Source organism: Erythrolamprus reginae, chromosome 3 (genome assembly GCF_031021105.1).
Source record: "Erythrolamprus reginae isolate rEryReg1 chromosome 3, rEryReg1.hap1, whole genome shotgun sequence".
NCBI classification, from domain to species: Eukaryota; Metazoa; Chordata; class Lepidosauria; order Squamata; family Dipsadidae; genus Erythrolamprus; species Erythrolamprus reginae.
In genome coordinates, this window is record NC_091952.1 from 70,641,518 (window position 1) to 70,654,416 (window position 12,899).

The 12,899-nt window shown below is 40.5% G+C and overlaps 1 protein-coding gene across 4 annotated transcripts in view; it reads right to left on the minus strand.

Annotated features, from left to right (window-relative positions):
* Positions 1–12,899, minus strand: part of EIF2B3 (eukaryotic translation initiation factor 2B subunit gamma) — a 135,604-nt gene that overhangs the window by 84,370 nt on the left and 38,335 nt on the right. The window lies entirely within an intron of this gene.

A 12,899-nucleotide genomic window follows, 5' to 3' on the forward strand; every position in this document is an offset into this window, starting at 1 on the left:
CGCATGCCACCTGTGGCACCCATGCCATAGGTTCGCCATCACTGGAAAGAAATCATGCCTGGTTTGTAATTTTTCTACCATATTATTAAGCAGCTATATGAAGCCACAAGGAACGGTGTGGGTTCTAAGCTAATTGCCCCTAGTATCCTGATACTTCCCAGCTGTGTTTCACCTTTCCTGCAAGCTTACTAGTAACTTGGAGTTGAATAACTAGTAATTGCTCAAATAGTTGTGCTTACGTTATTGGCCCAGAATCAATTCATCATATCATTTGGACCCAGTCTGTTTATGCCAGTGCAATTTGCCCTGCGTTCTTAGATCTTAAGACATATTTTGCAGATACTGATACAAAAGTCAATTCTACTTTTTTAATGGTGGGATCTATGCAACAGTTTGCTACTAGAGCTACCCCTCCCTTGTTTTTTGTTTGTTTTTCTTTTTGTCATTCAGAAGAACTTAAAGGTGGTTAATAAATGTATTTATTTTTTAGCATTAGTTTAGGACGGATTAGCAATAAGAAAAATACATGTTATATTCCTATTAGTTTATAGTAAATAATCTGAAATACAACATTCAAATAATCTCCTAGACCTATTTATCTCTGACTTTTTCCTCCTATCTTCCCTCTGTAAGATTATATATTCCAGATAATGGAATTTATTACACCTTTTTTTTTATAAAGCATCCTATGTAACTATTGTGTTACCTACAAACCCATTCATAGTTGTTTTTTTACACAAAGGTTTACACAAAGGGCAAGCAAACAACACAACCAAGAGCTGCAGTGGCATGGCAATGATCCAATAAGGATAAACCACAACCAGGAATTCAGCCAAAATTCCTTCCTTCCCTCTCCCCAACCTCTTCTTAAATTTTTGAAGTTGATCAACAATATAGGTGCACTGAAAATCTCCTCTCTGGCAGTTTTGCTATTTTACTTCTTCTTAGACCAAACTCAAAATATGCTTTTATAATTGACAGATTGCTACATGCAATGTATGTTGACAGTTTCTTCCTTTTCACGTTCTGAATTATCTCATTTTAAACTTGTTCAGTTAAACTGGTGTTATATACCAGCATGTAATTGTTCACTTTTTCTAATTTTTGTTATCAAATGTGCAATATCAATCCAGACCAGATTACCAGCATTCTTCACCTTCCTCTTCACTATCCTTGATGGATGGTTTTCTGATATTTATTTCCAATATGGAGATTTTCTTTCTTCTAAACAATAACACAGGAGAAGGTCAGGGGAGGGTTATAATTTATCTCGCTGCCGGTTCGCTTCCTCCCGTGCCGTGTGGACATGCCTCGCGCACACACGCATGTATAGTGTCAAAAAATGCAGGGGAAAAGAAAGAAAAAAAGCCAAAAAACAAGATGGCGACCGAATGTACAGTGCCAAAAACTTGGTGTCAGGCCGAAGTCATCATTTGGAGTTAGAGACTTTGACCTGCCACAGTAGAATAATATCATGGGAACTGGGAGAGGTAGTTGCATAAGAGGGAAAGTTACTAGCCACAACAAATTCCTTTCTTAGAGTCCAAGGTCATCTTTTGTTCTGTACCACGGATGTAAGGAGGAAGTCAGTGTAATACCTGAACTCAGACTGGTCCTCGTGATTAGTGTTGGGCGAACCGAACCTGCAAAGTTCGTGCTCGTACTGAACTTTGCACGGTTCGGTATACCGAACCCGAACCCGAGTTTTTGCAAAAGTTCGGCAAAAGTTCGGGTTCAGGTTCGAGAGAGCACCAGGAAACGCCGCCGCCTAGCTGTCACCTTCAGAAACAGCTGGGGCGCTTCTCGGCAGTCTCCCAAACGCCGAACCCAGAAGTTCGGCAGAAGTTCGGGTTCGGGAGAGCGCCAGTAAGCGCTGCCGCCCAGCTTTCACCTTCCGAAACAGCTGGGGCGCTTCCTGGCACTCTCCCGAACCCAAACTTTTTTAAAAATTTGGGTGCCGAACCCAAGTAGCCCAACACTATTCGTGATTAATTTGTGGGCGTGGGGATGGAGGGATGAACCTTAACCTGGGTGGGGTACTGGAAGGAAGTTAGCATCGGGATGGCAACAATGTTAATAAATCGAACCTTGGATGAGAGATTTGGACTGGAATCTGATTTATTTCTCAGATGCTATTTGAGGCGCTGACACTTGGCTTCTGCGCGTGCTCAGAAAAAAAAATTCAAAATAAGTAAATACATTAAAAATTCCAAAAAAATGATGATGGCTCCCATGGACCAACACCATCCAAACCAAGTCGGTGATGTCATCAACCCACCCCTAGAGAAGGTAAATTTCAGAAAGCCGCAAGATGAGAGTAGGGAAATACTTAGGTCATAATTTCTCTTATCTGAATCTAGGACCACGTTAACTTTTTCAGAGGTTGCTTATGCTCTAAATAAAATTCTTCAACCTTGAAGGGTTTGCAGGCATATTTAAAATTAAACGAGTACTCTAACAAAATGACTGCCATGAGGAAGGAGCATAAGGTCTAGGTTGGGATTAGATTCATTTATAAAATAACTGCCAGCTGGTAGCAATCACAAAATATATTCAAGAGAAGGCAAATTGGGGAGGAACCTCCTGCCATTTTTGCTACTCTCTTAATGTGTTCCCAGCTATCCTTAGCTTACCACGTTCTGGGCAGGTGAGCATATTTCCAATAAAGCTTTGTATTGCCACCACTCAGCATTTCTAAATTCTAAGAACTCCTACGGGGCCTGAGACATTTGGAGCTCGGCTGATTTCTACTTCACCGTTCCCACAAAATGAAAACATTTTTTAAAAAATAAAGTCAGGAAATCAAATGTTCCGAAACTTAATTTTACACCCTCCAATTTCTTAAAAATAAAGAACAAAGGAAATAATGTTTCTGGTCTCCCATACAGGTGCCCCTCGATTTACAACTGCAGTTGGGACCAGAATCTCAGTTGTTGAGTGAAATGGTTGTTAAATGAGATGCCCACGTGACCACTTTGCTCAATAACCACAATCCTGGTTCACCCAGTTGCAGTTGTTAAATGACCGTGTGGGTCATTTAAGTCAGTGGTTCTCAACCTGGGAGTCAGGACCACTTTGGGGGTCGAATGACCATTTCACAGAGGTCACCTAAGACCATGGGAAAAGACAAATTTTCCATGGTGTTTAGGAACTAAAGCTTCTATTCTGGTGCCTTGGAACATATTTTTACAATCCGACCAATCATGTGTTTACAGTGGGTTGTCCCTCTGACCTTCCTGTCAATCAGCTTAAAGCTCTGTTGGGAGAATTAGCGCTAGACTTATGGTTGGGGGTCACCACAACATGAGTAACTGTATTAAGGGCTCGCGACATTAGAAAGGTTGAGAACCACTGATTTAAGTGATGGAGCAGAACAGTTGCCTGCTGAACGAATGCAAATAGCTCCCCTCTATGCATGGAGGGGAACTCCTGCAGTAGAGTGAATGAACAGTGCTTGGATCTTCAGGATCTCCATTTATTCAGCCCAGTGCTGGAGTTTCCCTCCCCTCCGTGAGCAGACAGAAATGCCTGTGCTGGGCTGGAAAAATGGAGTTCAGATCTTCACGATCCTTGCTTTGTTTCTCCAGCCGAGCGCAGAAGACCCTCAGCCCTGCATGCATGGAACGGAGCTTGAGTGCAGAGCTGGAGAAACAAAGCTTGGATCTTCATGATCCCTGCTTCGTTTTTCAAGCTCCGTGCAGAGATCCCCAATGACTTCCTGGGGAAGCCAGCAGAGAAGATCACAACTCGCTGTGGGACACTTGGCACTGGTCGTAAATGGGAACAGATTGTCAATCAACCAAATCATGATCATGTAACTGTGTGTGTGTGTGTGTGTTACATTTTACTATGGCTGGAACTGCTTATGTACCATAAAGCAACCTTTCAGATCCCTCATAACTTTAAATACAGTGGTACCTCGTCTTACGAACGCCTCTTCTAACGAACTTTTCAAGATACGAACCCGGTGTTTAAGATTTTTTTGCCTCTTCTTCCGAACTATTTTCACCTTACAAAGGCAAGCCACTGCTGCTGGGATGAAGGGGTCTCTTTTTTTTTTCTTTTTTGAAGAAATAAAAGGGAGGGGCGGCTTGGAGACGGAAACAGTTTGCATTAACAAAACTAGGAGAACGGAGTACTTGCAGAGGCACTGAAAGGGTGTCTTTTGAAGAAAGAAAAGGGAGGGGCGCCCCTTGCCTTTCTTCCTTCCCACTCACCCTTTAGCCTAGCCTTGCTTCTTCCACCCGCCCCCTTTCGCTGCTCCTCCCTGCCCTCTGTTCACCTCCCTTCTAAAGTTTGGGATTTTCCTGAAGGATTTGCACGCATTATTTGCTTTTACATTGATTCCTATGGGAAACATTGTTTCGTCTTACGAACTTTTCACCTTACGAACCTTGTCCTGGAACCAATTAAGTTTGTACGACAAGGTATCACTGTACTCCTTAATGACTGGTCTTAAGTCAAGAACTACCTATACAGCCAATCAGTTATTGCTGCAACAATTTTCTTTGACTACAAACTCAAAAAAAAATTACATTTCAGAAGACCATTCACCCTTAGGTGACTTCCCAAGTGGCCTATTACTTTGTATCATGATTCCTGCTGGTATTTGGGTTTTTTTCAACTTCCTCAGCCAAATTGCACCACTGTGAATGTGCTGGTTATGCATTGTTAACTCAGCAGCCAATGCAGTAAGTATAGCAAATTGTCATCATGTAAATCCAATTAGTTCAATCAGTACCAAATGTAAACTACAATTCTGAAAACACCTTCACTTGTATGTCTTTTTAGAAAAGTATATTCCTTCGAACTACGGTAAAAGATAGGGTTGATATAAGAGCTCTTTCAAGCTAGCATTTCTTGGAGTTCGGCAAATCAATTAAACAATTCCCATAGGTTTTTCCATATAGAAAATACTCTATCGAAGATTGACTAGATAGTTTAAAATAAAAAGATACAGAAACTGTTCAGGATTTGTTATCACAGATAGACTACTTATAAATTATAGCCGTATGCTATTCTTGCAATACTTTATATTTTCTCTCTCTTCTGCTTCTTTACATTTGCTAATATATTTACAACCCGGACTGGGGTGTTAACTAACTGCTGCATTCCAGTCTGGTTTGCGTCATGGAGTTCCACAGCTATTGATGAGTAACATATGTCTAACATGTGGCCAAGAAGATTCAGACTGTGTTCAAATAGGCATGGCTAACTCCACTGACCTTAGATTCAGTCTTCTATGCCACCTGAACAGCAGAGTAAAATGATTCTAGGAAGCTAAACAAGTTAGGAATTGTCCACTGAGAAAGATCCCGTAAACATTCTAAAGACCAGGGCATTATCTCTTCTATGGTCTGGTTCATGAACACATTGGATTACACGTTCATGGTCTATTGTAATGCTGGTTGGGAAAGATGGGATTTAAATAAGGTACAAAATGAAGAAAGGTTACTTTATATAATTCATACACCACAAATACATACAGTGATCCCCCGATTATCGCGAGGGTTCCGTTCCAAGACCCCTCGCGATAATCGATAAATCGCGATGTAGCGGCACGGAAGTAAAAACACCATCTGCGCATGCGCGCCCCTTTTTCCATGGCCGCACATGCGCAGATGGTGGAGTTTGCGTGTGGGCGGCAGGGAAGAGCCTTCGGCCGCCCAACAGCTGATCTGCTCCGCAGCGCGGCAGCAGCGAGGAGCCGAAGATGGGGTTTCCCCGTTGCCCAGGCAACGGGGAAACCCCATCTTCGGCTCCTCGCTGCTGCCGCGCTGCGGAGCAGATCAGCTGTTGGGCGGCCGAAGGAACCTTCCCTGGGTCTTCCCGCCGCCCAGGCAAAGGGGAAACCCCAAGATCGCTTGCCGCTTGCCCGTCACCCGCTCGCTTGCCGTTTGCCGCTTGCCTGTTCGCCCGCCCGCCCGGCTGCTCGCTTGCCGCTTGCCCGTTCACCCGCCCGCCCGGCTGCTCGCTTGCCGCTTGCCCATTCGCCCGCCCGGCTGCTCGCTTGCCGCTCGAGAGCAAGAGGGGGAGAGATAGAGAAAGAGAGAGAAGGAAAGAAAGAGATGAGAGAGGGAGGAAGAGAGTGTGAGAGAGGAAGAAGCAAGATAGAGAAAGAGAGAGAGAAAGAAAGATGAGAAAGGAAGGGAGTGACGTCATCGGGTGGAAAAATCGCGATATAGCGATTCGCAATGATCGGGATCGCGAAACTCGGGGGATCACTGTACTGAGCTTTGACAACGTAATCTGAAAAGGAGCCATTAGATAGAAACATAGAAACATAGAAGTCTGACAGCAGAAAAAGACCTCATGGTCCATCTAGTCTGCCCTTATACTATTTTCTGTATTTTATCTTAGGATGGATATATGTTTATCCCAGGCATGTTTAAATTCAGTTACTGTGGATTTTGTTCTAAGGATCTACTACTCTTTAAGTAAAATAATATTTTCTCATGTTGCTTTTGATCTTTCCCCCAACTAACTTCAGATTGTGTCCCCTTGTTCTTGTGTTCACTTTCCTATTAAAAACACTTCCCTTATTTAACCCTTTAACATATTTAAATGTTTCGATCATGTCCCCCCTTTTCCTTCTGTCCTCCAGACTATACAGATTGAGTTCATTAAGTCTTTCTTGATACGTTTTATGCTTAAGACCTTCGACCATTCTTGTACCCCGTCTTTGGACCTGTTCAATTTTGTCAATATCTTTTTTGTAGGTGAGGTCTCCTGAACTGTTTATTTGCTTCTGTAATAAAATTCTAATGTAAACCCCCTCGCCCAAAAGGAGCAAAATTGATTAAAATTAAAAACCTACATGTTTTTAAGAAACATAAATTCCCACTCAGGAGATTTGTTTTAATTCAATTTAATTTAATTTAATTTATCTGATTTATATGCCAACCAATCCCATGGGATTCAGGGCGGCTTACAACAAGTAAAATAACACAATAAGTCAAATATAAAACAATTAAACTACAATTAAACTAATCCATAAAAACCCCAAATAAGCTATACAATAGTACATACATAGTAAACAATCGCAATTCAGCCATTACTTGGTGTTACTCTCACAGCCCCCAGGCCTGCGGGCAAAGCCAGGTCTTCAAGGTCTTTCAAAAGGCCAGTGGGTTGGGATCAGTATGGACATCGGGGGTAGTTGGCTCCAAAAGGCCAAGGCCTCCACAGAAAAGGCCCTTCCCTGTGGGACCACCAACCTGCACTGCTTAGTCGACGAGACCCGGAGAAGGCCAACCCTGTGGGATCTAATTGACCTCTATACAATAATTGTCTGTTATTTTTATTCATACCTTGGAACGCTCTGTTTTTCACATCTATCTTCTATCCCACCCTCAATCTAAAGGGTCTCGTCATTTTCTGTCATTTCCTGTGTGTGTGTGTGTGTGTTTGTACATACACATACAATTTATATAGTAGATAATGTATATTTTTGTGTGCCTGTGTATTTTATGTATGCAGATATATGGCATATATACATAGAATTAAATAGTATATTTTGGATGTTCAGTAATAGTAAATAGATAGGAAAATTGTATCTTTTTGAGGCGAGGAGAGGCCAGGCACCCTAACCCAAACCCAAATCCTTGATGTGAGTGACATCAAGTTTTTTAAGAATAGAATAGAATAGATTTTTTATTGGCCAAGTGTGATTGGACCCACAAGGAATTTGTCTTAGTGCATATGCTCTCAGCGTACATAAAAGAAAAAGATACATTTGTCAAGAATCATGTGGTACAACACTTAATGATTTTCCACCTTTATGCCAGTCACATGACCTTTAAGCCACCCACAGTTATATGATCGTCAGGCCACTCCCACCTGGTAACATGGACAGCAAGCCAAACCCACAAAACAAGCCACACCCACAGTGTGGTAGTAAAAAAAATTGCAGCTCTTCACTGATCCAAGGTTCTCAGGAGGCCTACAACCTTTAGATCGCAAATTGGAAATCACTGTCCATAGCAAATATCCAGAAACAGACTGTTCATCCTGGGGTTTCCTCTCCTTCCAGACAGTTTCCCTTTGAGTACCATATTTATTATTTATTATTATTATTTATTGGATTTGTATGCTGCCCCTCTCCGGAGACTCGGGGCGGCTCACAGCAATAATAAGACATCGTACAATAATAATCCAATACTAAAAACGATTAAAAACCCATTAATATAAAAACCAAACATACATACAGACATACCATGCATAAAATTGTAAAGGCCTAGGGGGAAAGAGTATCTCAATTCCCCCATGCCTGGCGGCAGAGGTGGGTTTTAAGGAGCTTATGAAAGGCAAGGAGGGTGGGGGGAATTCTAATTTCTGGGGGGAGTTGGTTCCAGAGGGCCTACCGTAGCTTAAAGGCATAAGCTAGAGACAAGGAAGGTAGACACCAAATATGGTTTAGCTCACTTTAAATTTCCTATCTACTCTAGCACAAAGACATAAAGCCCATTGTGTTACATCTCTTTTTGTTGTTGTTGTTCAATGCAATGCAAATAATGTACAATTCCAAGATTAACTGATTGTACAAACTAAGTTTATAGTCCTTCCCAAGTAAGGCTTTTTCATAGCAGTTTCTTCAGTATATTATTGTGGTTATCTGAGGCCAAGAGCATGTAAAGGTATGTGCATGTGGACATTCCCACACTCATTGTGGGTAGGCTGCAGTCAATTTGATTCAGGGGAGTTCTCAATAATATTTTGGGATAATAGCTAAACTTTACTTAGGGAAAAATCAATTGACTCATATAAAAATAATATTCTCTTAGCTCTTAACATGCCATTCTCACTAGGTAGCCCTTTTCTAATCATGGTGATTTACAATGCCTTGGAGGTAACTATAAAAAGCTCAACACTGACATACAATCCCTAATTAACCTGAAATATGCACTAACGTTACAGGAGGTATGCAATGTTCGGGAATTATACTATAAAAATATAATAGGGGTTCATAGAAGGAATTTCATGAAAACACCATAGTGACAAAGATTATTGTATTAGTATAGGATCCACTCCTTGTTATTTAAATTAACCTCCACTGTAAATAACAAAAATGACATAACTAACTTTGTATTCTCTTTGTATTTCAGAAGTGCCTAATACATTTCTGTGCCTGAGCAATTCTTTTAAAGATTCATCTCCCTACTTAAATATGCTTTTCCTCCCACAAAAGGAATTTTAAAGAGGACTAAGTAAAACCACAATATCCTTTTCATACATAAATGGGTTAGGTCTTTAGAATAGAGGCTGCTTTGTCACTTCAAAGCCATTCTTGCTATTACCCCATACATTCATATAGGAGGTATTCCTTTTTGTATTAGGTAATGAGCAAGCCCGATTGTAGCTGTGATTTATTAGTGCATCCTCTTTGGAGCAGTTCTGCACCTGCATTTACAGAGATGGGACACCCATGAAGGTAGATGGTTTATTAGGGACAGCTCATCCTCAAACAGCCCACAGCATTTTAAGGGGAATGATCCAAATTTAGACCTGCTCTAACAGGTGCCTTTTAGAACACTTTTTAAAAAAACAGTTATGTATATCTAAGGTAAGGCAAACAATTCTTTGCTTGTAGTAATCACTCCAGAAAAACAAGTATATCAGCTCCACCACCACCTTTGAAGATGAGAGGTAGAGAAAGGCCAATGGAATTCTCATTATTTTTCAATGCTGTGGCTTGCCAAATGCTTATAAATAGAATATAATAGAATAACACAGTTGGAAAGAACCTTGGAGGTCTTCTAGTCCAATCCCCTGCTTAGGCAGGAAACCCTACACCACTTCAGACAAATGGTTATCCAACATTTTCTTAAAAACTTCCAATGTTGGAGCATTCACAACTTCTGGAGGCAAGCTGTTCCACTGATTAATTGTTCTAATTGTCAGGAATGTTCTTGTTTAGTTTCCACCCATTGTTTCTTGTTCTACCCTCAGATGCTTTGGATATTAGGTTGACTCCTTCTTCTTTGTGGCAACCCCTGAGATATTGGAACACTGCCATCATGTTTCCCTTAGTCCTTCTTTTCATTAAATTAGTCATACCCAGTTCCTACAACTGTTCTTCCTATGTTTTAGCCTCCAGTCCTCTAATCATTTTTATTGTTCTTTTCTGCACTCTTTCTAGAGTCTCAACATCCTTTTTACATTGTAGTGACCAAAACTGAATGCAGTATTCCAAGTGTGGCGTTTCCAAGGGATTATAAAGTAGTATTAACACTTTTCTTTCTTTCTTTCTTTCTTTCTTTCTTTCTTTCTTTCTTTCTTTCTGTTAATGCCATCATCACCTCGAGGTTCGACTACTGTAATGCTCTCTACATGGGGCTACCTTTGAAAAGTGTTTGGAAACTTCAGATCGTGCAGAATGCAGCTGCGAGAGCAGTCATGGGCTTACCTAGGTATGCCCATGTTTCACCAACACTCCGCAGTTTGCATTGGTTGCCGATCAGTTTCCGGTTACAATTCAAAGTGTTGGTTATGACCTTTAAAGCCCTTCATGGCACTGGACCAGAATATCTCCGAGACCGCCTTCTGCCGCACGAATCCCAGCGATCTATTAGGTCCCACAGAGTGGGCCTTCTCCAGGTCCCGTCAACTAAACAATGTCGGTTGGCAGGCCCCAGGGGAAGAGCCTTCTCTGTGGCGGCCCCCACTCTCTGGAACCAACTCTCCCCAGAGATTAGAACTGCCCCTACTCTCCTTGCCTTTCGTAAACTCCTTAAAACCCACCTTTGTCATCAGGCATGGGGGAACTGAGACATCTCCCCTTGACTTATACAATTTATGCATGGTATGTTTGTATGTATGTTTGTTTAGTAAATGGGGTTTTTAAAATCAAACTGGGTTTTTTTAAAATATCTTAAATTATATTTGGATTTGTTATAAATTGTTTTTATTCTGTTGTGAGCCACCCTGAGTCTGTGGAGAGGGGCGGCATACAAATCTAAATAAATAATAAATAAATAAATAAATAAATAAATAAATAAATAAATAAATAAATAAATAAATAAATAAATAAATAAATAAATAAATAAATAAATAAACAAATAAACAAATAAACAAATAAATAAATAAACAAATAAACAAATAAATAAATAAATAAATAAATAAATAAATGCAGCCTAGAACTGTGTTGGCTTTTTTGACAGCTGCTGCACACTGTTGGCTCATATTTAGATGGTTGTCCACTAGGTCTCCAAGATCCCTCTCCCAGTTACTACTATTGAGCAAGGTTACCACTACTTTGACCACATATACTGTACCTGTGCATTTTGTTTTTCTTGCCTAAATGGAGAACCTTTAAGAAAAATAGTAAAGATAAAACTTAGTGAAGTGAGACTTCAAAGTGCATACCAAATGTCCAGATCCAAACTGCTATCCAATATTTATCCTCAGGATAATACAAAGGCGGAAATTCTATACCTCTCTAGAAACGCTGCCTATAGTGAGTGATGCTATGAATTATGGTTCAGCAAAATTTGAAGAGACACAGATTTCCTATCCTGGTTTAACATAAAGGCAATCCAATATTTCTTTATTTGGCATAAATTATGATTTAATGTTTGGGACATCGCAGCAAACATTTGAAAACTGGCAAGTGACAATGGAAACAAATAAATCCAATGTAAATACAAAATCCACCTTTCTTATAGCAGTCTTCCCCAGCAACTTTCCACAACCTGTCATATTCCACATAAATATATTTCCCATTCCCAGAATTCCCATAGCTACTATGGAGAATTAGGGGAGCTAAAATCCACATATCTAAAGAATATCCAATTTAGGAAAAGCTATCTCCAAAACTGAATTTTCATTTGAGTTTGGTAGAAGCATGCATTAAAATGGTCTTTGGTTACTAATGATACTAATAAATGATACTAATAGCCTTATTGGTCAATGAAAGAGCTGGAAGTATAGCTGATAGGGAGGTGTATAAAATGAGACAGAAGGAGGCGAAACAGATAATATATGCTGCTAAAGCCTCAAAAGAGGAAGAAATTGCCAAATCTGTAAAGAAGGGGGATAAAACCTTCTTCAGATATATTACTGATAAGAAGAAGAAAAACTGCGGCATCACGAAACTTAGTACCGGGAATAATACATGCATTAATGGGAATAAGGAGATCGCTGACCATTTCAATAGCTACTTCTGTTCAGTTTTCTCAAAAGACACCGTACAAAATAATACTATAGAGGGATATAGCATTGCTTCCAGCTGTACGGATTCAGCTCCAGTGATCTTAGAAGCCGATGTCTTAGAAGAACTTGAACGATTAAAGATAAATAAGGCAATGGGTCCAGATGGCATCCACCCCAGAGTTCTTAAAGAACTCAGATCTGTCATTACTACCCCCCTGACTGATTTGTTTAACCAATCCTTGTTAACAGGAGAAGTTCCTGAGGATTGGAGAATGGCCAGTGTTGTGCCTATTCACAAGAAGGGCAGTAGAGAAGAAGCCAGTTAGCTTGACATCAGTTGTAGTTAAAATGATGGAGACTCTACTCAAAAAGAGGATAAATCAGCACCTAAAAAACAATAACTTATTGGACCCAAATCAGCATGGCTTTACTGAAGGCAAATCATGTCAGACTAATCTCATTGATTTCTTTGACTATGTCACAAAGGTGTTGGATGAAGGTGGTGCCATGGATATTGCCTACCTGGACTTCAGCAAAGCCTTTGATATGGTTCCACATAAAGAGCTGATAGATAAATTAGTGAAGATTGGACTTAATCCCTGGATAGTTCAATGGATTTGCAGCTGGCTGAAGCATAGACATCAGAGAGTTATTGTTAATGGCGAGTATTCTGAGCAGAGTCAGGTTACAAGCGGTGTGCCACAAGGGTCTGTTCTGGGTCCTATTCTTTTTAATATGTTTGTGAGTGA